We start from the raw sequence: 10136 nt of genomic DNA on the forward strand, positions 1-10136 counted from the left end.
ATTTATTTATTTTTCTGTGTTTTTACTGAGTTTTGACCATGGAACTGCTTTCTGGAGTTCAACCAGGTGTCAAAAAGCAGCTGGACCGATTTAGAAAAAAAGAGCCCAAAACAAAAACTACTGGGCCAAAATTCAAGTCCTTGTTGCTAATTTTATTTATTTTTTTTTTAACTTCATTTTAGTTCCTTTTCTTGCATATTTTTTCATGTTATTTATTGTTTTGTAAATATGTTATTAATTTTTGTTCATTTAATTGATCAATTTGGCAGTTTTTGTTAATTTTGTTGCTTGTGTTATTTATTTATTTATTTATTTTGACCATGTAACTGCTTTTTGGAGGTCAACCAAGTGTAAAAAAAAAATCAGCTGGACTGATTTATATTAAAAAAAAAAAAAAAAAAAAAAAAAAAGAGCTCAAAACATAAACTACTGGGCCTAAATTCAAATCCTTGTTGTTGTTCAGTGTGTTCCAGTTCACAGTTGACGTTCAACATCCTAAATCTGTTATTGATGTCCATTCTAGTGTCTTATTTAGTCCAAACCTGTCAAACTTCAGTTCCTCTCTTTGTCTTTTTCTGTTATTCCACCCATTTTGACCATAAAACACAGTAAAACAAAACCACTGACGAAAAGGAACGCAAATACACGCTCACAGCAGCTTTAATGAACCTGAAACAGATGCAGATTCACAACAGAAATGATGTCTCAGGGGTTAAAGGGTTAAAGGTGAATTAGGCTTGTTCTAAACTGAAAGGTCTCTGTAAAATAGATTTTAAAGTTGTATAACTACATATTTCATCTGTGGTGCAGTTGCAAAGATAAGAATCCCATCTGATCTGTTCACTTTGTGGTCCAGAAACTCGGACACAGACCCACTTCAGAGGAGAAAACCCTCAGCAAAACACTCCTCGAGAGCGAATTATTTGGCAGGAGGAAATTCTATCAACAAGTGCCCCTTCAGGAAAGGTTTTCAGCACAAATGGGAACATTGGAGGAGAACTGGACAGAAGCCGGAAGGCAGTAAGTAGATGCACCTCCCTGGTGAGAAGTACGCCACTCACATAACACAGTGTGAATTAAAAAAGGAAGCGAAAAGGGGGAGAGAAGTTAACATTGTTTCACAGCAGGATTCTGGTTTTGTATTTTTAAAACAACTTTAACCATTAAAACCCAGTGCAACTCTTATGGCAGTTACCCAGTTGATTTTTTCCCTCTATTTAGCCTTTCTTAAGTGATTTAATCAACGTTTTCTATATTCTAAGGCGCCGAAAAGGGGGGGGGGGGGGGGGGGGGGTAAAAGTGACAAATTCATGGGGCCCAGCTGGGGGGCCCATAGAGCAGTGGAGGGGGTCCAGTGGATACAGGCTAGAAGTTGTGATCCACTGTATAAGAGAGGAATAGAAGCGAGGAGTCAGACGTTGAAAGTACGTTAAGTTTCACTTTCGCTTCACGCCAGTGTTAGTTACATTAGTTAAGGACCGTGCACCCCCACATATATAACTGCTGCCTCTACCCCACATACATATCCCCCCACTTATATTTCATTTACTCCACATGTAGATGTTCATAAAAGCTCTGACTGAAGTTAAATAAAGTTGATTAGAACTTTATTATATACTTTAACCTCCTCAGACCCAGCTATGGGTTTTCTGTCCACATCTGTGAACAAGAGTTTCACAACTTCATACAAAAAAAAGAAAAAGAAAACTGTCCACCACAAAGGACATCCCATAAAAATTTTAAAAACTGCATATGAAAAAACTGTTGCATCATGGTGTTTCCAATATAGGCACTTATTTAACATAAAAACAATAACAAAAGCTTGTACTTTGCTGACATTTCTTGGGTCTCAGGAGGTTAAGGGGTAAGTAGACTTGCACATCATCCACAAAAAACAATGAAATTGGATGTTGTGATTTCTAAAAATGGAACCCGGGGCAGCATATACAAAGAAAACAGGATCAAGGATAGAACCCTGAGGCACCCCAAAGCCTTCAAATTACACTGAACAGTGAAAACTGAAGAATAAGTGATGTTTTTTAGTGAAATCTGTCATTATCTAAACATAAACCCAGTGTGTCCATCCACCGTCATTGATCCAACTCCATGGGTTCTACTGGTGAATCCATGTTGCAGAAGATGACTGTGTTTCCAAGGTGACTACACAGCCTCTGAACATCCAAATGGGTCATATCTGATGACCAAGAAAAGATGAATAACTGTATTTTACACTAATTATTGAGTGGTTCCAGTCACTTTAGGTCTTTGAGGGTTAAATAATGATGAATATTTTGTGAGTCGTTCATTAAAATCACAGTTTTACTGATGACTTCTGGATAAAACCAAGCCCTGATAATGTGTTGAACTGTATTTTACCTCCATTATTTATATGTACAGGGTGGGGAAGCAAAATTTACAATGAACATTTAGTTGTTTTTTCTCAGCAGGCACTACATCAATTGTTTTGAAACCAAACATGTATTGATGTCATAATCATACCTAACACTATTATCCATACCTTTTCAGAAACTTTTGCCCATATGAGTAATCAGGAAAGCAAACGTCAAAGAGTGTGTGATTTGCTGAATGCACTCGTCACACCAAAGGAGATTTCAAAAATAGTTGGAGTGTCCATAAAGACTGTTTATAATGGAAAGAAGAGAATGACTATGAGCAAAACTATTACGAGAAAGTCTAGAAGATACTATTAAAGGAGAATGGGAGAAGTTGTCACCTGAATATTTGAGGAACACTTGCGCAAGTTTCAGGAAGCGTGTGAAGGCAGTTATTGAGAAAGAAGGAGGACACATAGAATAAAAACATTTTCTATTATGTAAATTTTCTTGTGGCAAATAAATTCTCATGACTTTCAATAAACTAATTGGTCATACACTGTCTTTCAATCCCTGCCTCAAAATATTGTAAATTTTGCTTCCCCACCCTGTATTGATACGATTAGTGATTCAGAAATGATTAAACATCTTAGATCAGTTAATGGGTTTTGTTGCCAGTGGCTGTTCGGGTCTTTGAGGGTTAAATAAAACTGTATTTTCTGCTCCTTTTCTGCTCCACACCAATGACCATCCGGTATCTGTCCTCTGTCTTGTATGTAGATGTCTGGAGAACAACTGAAATGTATGCCGGCACATATATGCACACAAACTCTCAGTGTCCTGGGGCTTTCATTTATCCCCTGTCGCCTCCATCCCATCTGATTGACACTTGTGCCTCCAAGTGGCCATCTGCTTCTTGTTTATTCAGGCTGGATCGCAGCTGGTACAAGCGGCTGTAAATCAGGTAAATTGTTAAAGAGAGCAGTCTGTATTAAGGCCTGAGGCGCGTCTGTGTTGCGCGGAGATGGATGCTGCTTCACAAAGCCACCATCTCAAACTACTGCAGATCCAGTTAATTTGAAGCCCTCAGAGGGACGTTGATATTAGATTTTGCATATGTGTGTTTGTGTGCATGCATGGAATAATCCCAGTCGCCGCTGTAATTTCCCCATCTCGATTATCGCATAATGAATCTCCGTTCGTCTGCTTCGAGGGCTCTTGATTAGCTGCACACTCCTTAAGATCTCACCTCGTATCGAATCTGCTTCTCCCAAATGAATGTGAAAAACTGTCAACATGCATGCATCAGATGTGCTTATGATGCTAACTGAATGTGAGCCCTCTGCTACCTGCACATGAAACACACCGTTCTGTACCCCGATAGGACCGTCTACTGCTGGGTTCTAAAGGTATCAGCGGTGACATTTCATACGTGGAATCGTCACAGCACATCATGGGGTATTATAGAATTGATTTACTGATGAATAATGCATGAAACATTAATGTTGCATTCGGTTTACAAAGTCGTATCCTATGGCTGTCATGAAGATAAACCACTAAAATACTCTCTTGTTTCTAAACTTAACCCATAAAAACCCAAACAGCCACTGGAACGCATATTCATCTACTGATGTAAAATACCTGTTCAACCACTAAACCAGGGCTGTCAAACTCATTTTCTTTCAGGTTCCACATTCAGCCCGATTTAATCTCCAGTGGGCCAGACCAGTGAATAGTATAATAACCTATAAATAATGACAACTCCAAATTTTTGTCTTTATTTTAGTGCAAAAAACCCCCATTAAATTATGAAAATACTTACTTTTATAAACTAGCCAAAGAAAAAAAGATGTGAATAAACTGAAAAAACTGAAATTTCTTAAGAAAAATAAGTGCAATTTTAACAATATTATTCCTCAACTTATCATTTCTACATGTGCATTATGGACCAGATCTACAAAGACACTAAACACTGAGGAACAGGCAGAAAATAGTTAAAATTATACTTAATTTTCTTTAGACATTTCAGGTTGTTCATATTTGTTCAGGTTATTCACATTTTATTGTTACAGGATAGTTTGTAAATGTAAATATTTTCATAATTTAAAGTTATTTTTTGCACTAAAACAAAGACAAAAAATTGAAGTTATCATTATTTATAGGCATAATGTAATTTTTTTTTTTTTCTTCACATCAAACCAAGAAGAAAATATGGAGTCATTATTTTTTGACAGTTATTCTGCTGTTATTATTTGACTGTAGATCATATTGGTCTGTATGTGGAACCTGAACTAAAATGAGTTCCGCAGCCTTGACTGCGGAATTTTTGCACTTTGAAAATTCATCCCATGGGCCGGATTGGAACCTTTGGTGGGACGCATTTGGCCCCTGTGCTGCATGTTTGAGACCCCTGCACTAAACCTATCAATACATGTAAATAATTGGTGTAAAATACAGTTTTTCATCTTTTCATGGTCATCAGATATGACCCATTTGGGCATTCAGAGGCTCCATAGTTACCGTGGAAACACTGTCCATCTTCTATAGCATTGATTCACCAGTAAAACCCATGGAGTTGGATCAATGACAGTGGATGGACACACTGGGTTTATGCTCAGTTACTGAGAGATTTGACTGAAAAAGTCACTTTTTCTTCAGTTTCCTCTGTTCTGATATCATAACAGTTGAATTGGAAGGCTTTGGGGTACCTCAGGGTTCTATCCTGGATCCTGTTTTCTTTGTATATGCTGAACCTGGGTTCCATTTTTAGAAATCATAACATCCAATTTCATTGTTGTGCAGATGATGCACAAATCTACGTACCCCACTAATCTAATAATGCGCTAATCTATTTATCCCTTAGAGTCAATATTAAAACCTCTGTGCAGGTCCCATTGGACCATGTGCAGGTCCCATTGGACCATCTGCAGGATGTCATCTTCTACAACACTGATCCACCAGTAAAACCCATGGAGTTGAATCAATAACAGTGGATGGACACACTGGGTTTATGTTCTGTTAATGAGAGATTTGACTGAAAAAGGCACTTTTCTTAAGTTTCCTCTATTTTTGATATAATAATCCTCATTAACCAGTAAATTAAATATATGAAAATACATGATGTTCACTGAAAAAACACAAAATACAGAGGATAATGTTGGAATAAATGGTGAATCACACATGAAAGGTTAAATAGAGAGAAAAATTCATTTGGAAACTGCCATAAAAGTAGTGGGTACTGGGTTTATGTTCAGTTATTGATATATTTTGCACATTTTCCTCAGTTTTCTCTGTTCTGATATGGTAACAATTGAATTTGAAGGCTTTGGGGTGCCTCAGGGTTCTATTCTAGATCCTGTTTTCTTTGTATATGCTGCCCCTGGGTTCCATTTTTGAATATCACAACATCTAATTTCACTATTTTGCAGATGATGTGTGAATCTTCTTGCCCCTTAAAGTAGATTATAAAATCTCTGCGCAGGTCCTATTGGACCATCTGCAGGATGGCATGTGTCATCTACTACAACACTGTAAAACCCATGGGGTTGGATCAGTGACAGTGGATGGACACACATGGTTTATGTTCAGTTAATGATATATTTTGTTGAGGAAAGTCACAATTTTCTCCATTTTCTCTTTTTTTCATGTAATAATCTTCAACTTTTATTTTTTATTTTTTTGTTTTTATGAACATCTGCATGGTCAGTCAATTATATTTCGAAGAATAACTGATTTTCACTGGAAAAAACACAAAATACACAGGATATTATAATAAATGGTGATAAACAATTGAAGAAATGTTAAATAAAAAGGAAAAAAAAACAATTAGGAACTGCCACAAAAGTAACACTGGGTCTTTCTGGGTTAAACTATTCTTCTTGTGTGTTACTCTGAGCTCTATAATAACAACAGCAGATGGAAAAGGTGTATTTCCCATAATAATCCTGTTCCATATTTATCACTGTCACTGTTTAAATCCAAAAGTGGAATGAGATTAAAACCAATAGTTTCAGACTGCAGAGGATTAGAAGCCCAGGGTTAAAAACCACACCACCAGAGCCACTTTCCACATTTTCAATCCTCAGTCTAATCACCGCTAAAGGTTTTCCACAGCACATGGGAAAGTACTGAATATCTCTGCAACACGATGACCTTTATTCTCAAAAATTAGATCAGCTATTGCATTATTGTTCAGTGTAATGGCGGAATGTGCAGCCAGTGAGGATGTATAGAGATGTAGCTCAGAAACTTTTTTCTTTTATTTTATTGGTTTATTTAACAGGAATATTACACATAAATTCACATTGCTGTAAATTAGTGTTTATCAAACTGTGGAGCGGGCCCCCTAGGGGAGGCATGAAGGCTCACCAGGGGGGTCATGGATCACCCCTGGGTGTTTTTTTTGTTCTTCAGGTTAGAACATGTAGCAGGTGTAGGGATGGGAATCGAGAACTGGTTCTTTTTGATCCCAGTAGCTGGATTCCTTGGAATCGTTTGCCTGCCTGCTTAACGATTCTGCTTATCGATTCCACCTTCGTTGCGCATGCACAATGACATCACACATATGCTCATTGTTTTGGTCAGAATGTAGCCAATACGGCGCTGAGGCAGAAACGGTCTAAAACGACGACACCAGGTCCAGTTGGAACACAGTCAAAGCTTCCATGTCTTCAGAAGGGTGGAATCCCTCCAATACGCTCAAACATTTGTCCACAGCATGTGATTCATTTACAGGAATGTCACATATTTGATTCGCTACTTGTCGGCGCTTGTGAATGTAGCGGCAGAGTGAACCCCGGCCCCAGTTCCAGTTCCGGTGTGGGCAACAAATGTCGTACCCCCTGAAATACAAGTTTCCGAAGGTAGGGGAAAGGAAATGAGGTGCACAACAACGGGAGACAAGCCGAGGAGAGTCCAACCGGTTCCATGGAGTAGAAATGCGGCAATAGAGGAATTAGTAAAGCGTCTTTAGTTTCACTTTCACTGCATGCCGCTGCCCCGCCCCCCCCCGAACTGGGCCCGGCGTCATCTGTTATTTTATTTGTACATACTGTATATGCTATATTTTCTGTGCAGATGGAAATATAAAAGACAGTTAATTCAAATACACCCGTTTGAACTTTTGTATTCCTTCACCCATTGAGAATCGATAAGAGAATCGATAAGGAATTGGATCGATAAGCAAAATCGATAATGGAATCGGACTCGTTAAATTATTCCTAAGCAGGTGGAACTATTTTTTTCACGTTGGAGCACCCTGGACTCATTTTATGGAGGTACAAAAAACCAATCTACTGCCATGGTGATCTGTCACTAGATTAGACCAGTGTTTCCCAATGTGCTGCGACAACTCATCAGGTGTGCCGTGGAAAATTATCCAATTTCACCGGATTGGTACGGTAAGAGAGTAGCGTGATATAGATACATACAACTGCACGCACCAATGATCCGCTCTACAACAACAGTCTCCTGTGCACCTTTGCAAAATAAAAATTAAAATGAAAGTGAACAGGCCCCAATGCAGTGTTTTGTTTTGTTTTTTTCTCTTTCTCAAAAACTTTATTTACATAATGACATATGCAAAATAGATCAACAGCAGTCAACAGTAATAAACAAAACATGAGAAACATAATGCTTGAGGTGGGGCAGACAGAAATTAAATATAAATACAAAGATAGGTAAGTAAATTAAATAAATAAATAAGTTTTTTTTTTTTTTTAATTACAACTTGTACGACTGAACTCATTGAAGAGTTTGCACATATTTATTTTTCTCCAACTATAGACTTATTAGAATAGAATAGAATAGAATAGAATAGGTCTCTATTGTCACCGTCACAGGAACAGTGAAAATCAGTTTAGCAGCTCAGTTCAATTCAGCAGCAAAACACTTAGTGCAAAAGGGGACTGTATAAGAACGATAAAATAAAATACAAATATCACAGTGTTAAGAAAGTGAACTGTGCAAGGGCTGCATACCCAGGAAATCTGCCTAAAATTTACTCAAATTGAAGAAAATGTTACTCTACTAAGATAATGTTTGGTCCCTCTCTAAAAAGAATAAATGTTACTCTTTGGGTGGAGTTCTCCAAAATCAATTTAGAGCCAAATTTACTCAATATAGAGAAAAAATTATTTTTTTGAGGAAAATACTTTTGCTCTGTAATTTTTCCTGTGTAATAAAATATTAATACGCATGCACTACTAGGTAATGCTAGGACTGAAATGAACAAAATATATAGAAAGAATATATAAAAGCTAACTCTATACTACAGATGAAAGCGCACATTTCTATCTAATGCACATGAATACTTTGACACCAACCTAACCCCATAGACCTGCACTGAAAGCATCAGTCCATCTGTTGGAGCAGGCGTTCGTTCCATGTTTCCTCCTGATCAAGGTTATAATAGTTTTGGATTTTTCATTATAGTTTAATTTTATTATTTTTGACTTTTTTCTCTAATTCAGTTAGTTTTAATTAGTTTTTAGAGCAGGTTTGCTGGTTTTTATTAGTTTTCATTTTTTTCTAAATGCTTAGTTTTAGTTTAGTTTTAGAATTAATTTTAGTTTTGTCGTATCTTTTGTCTTTGTTGCTGTCGTATTCAAATAAATCCCAGACAGGACTCTGCTGCTTTCTCCCAACTTTAGTCTCCTTGTTTCCAGGTAGAGTGGGGACCAGAAGACGACTAAATGACAAGTGACGGACCGTGAAGTGTCGTATGGTGCCGCTAGCTAAAATTGTTAGAGCGAAATAAATTGCTTTCGTATCAATCCGACATTGACAAAGATGAAAACAAAGGGAATTTTATCCATAATTTTTATATGTTTTAATTAGTTTTGTAAGCACACAGTACAGTTACATTTAGTTACCGTTTTTTTTTCCTCTTTTAATTATAGTTTTTATTCATTTCAGTTAACAAAAATGTTTTTTTCCAATTGTAGTTTTCGTCATTTTGTTAGTTTTTGTTAACGATACAAACCTTGTCCCATAGACCCTGCACTGAAAGCATCAGTCCATCTGTTGGGAGCGGGTGTTCGTTCCATGTTTGCTCCTGATCAAGGTTCTAATAGTTTTGGATTTTTCATTATAGTTTAGTTTTATTTAGTTTTGACTTTTTTTCTCTAACTCTGTTACTTTTAATTTGTTTTTAGAGCAGGTTTGCTACTTTTTATTAGTTTTCATTCTTTTCTAAATGCTTAGTTTTAGTTTAGTTTTAGTATCAATTTCAGTTTTGTTGTATCTTTTCTCTTCTTCTCCATCGTATTCAAATAAATCCCAGACAGGACTCTGCTGCTTTCTCCCAACTTTAGTCTCCATGTTTCCAGGTAGAGTGGGGACCAGAAGACGACTGGAAACCACAAGTGACGGACCGTGAAGTACCATATGGTGCCGCTAGCTAAACTTGTTAGAGCGAAATAAATTGCTTTCGTATCAATCCGACATTGACTTAGACGAAAACGAAGGGAATTTTATCCATAATTTTTATACGTTTTAGTTAGTTTTGTAAGCACACAATACAGTTTCATTTAGTTACGTGTTTTTTTTTCTTTTAATTATAGTTTTCATTTATTTCAGTTAACAAAAATTTTTTTTCCAATTGTAGTTTTTGTCATTTTGTTAACGATACAAACCTTGCCCCATAGACCCTGCACTGAAAGCATCAGCCCATCTGTTGGTAGTGTTCGTTCCATGTTTCCTCCTGATTGGGATTCATCCAGCTCCTCCATCCAGATGAGGACTGCTTTCACCAGCTGCTTTCCACCACTTGATCAGATCCACCTCCACCGGCTCTTTGTTGTC

At 37.1% G+C, this 10136-nt stretch overlaps 1 long non-coding RNA gene across 1 annotated transcript in view; it reads left to right on the forward strand.

Moving 5' to 3' along the window:
- The first annotated feature begins 2716 nt into the window (after positions 1-2716).
- The window catches only part of LOC115436170 (uncharacterized), an 18748-nt gene continuing 11328 nt past the window's right edge, over positions 2717-10136 (forward strand). Inside the window, exons 1-2 of the long non-coding RNA XR_003937782.1 lie at positions 2717-2726; positions 2992-2998. This is a non-coding gene — a long non-coding RNA (uncharacterized LOC115436170). The remainder of the gene's footprint in view (positions 2727-2991; positions 2999-10136) is intronic.

This window comes from Sphaeramia orbicularis, chromosome 16, assembly GCF_902148855.1.
Source record: "Sphaeramia orbicularis chromosome 16, fSphaOr1.1, whole genome shotgun sequence".
Taxonomy (NCBI): Eukaryota; Metazoa; Chordata; class Actinopteri; order Kurtiformes; family Apogonidae; genus Sphaeramia; species Sphaeramia orbicularis.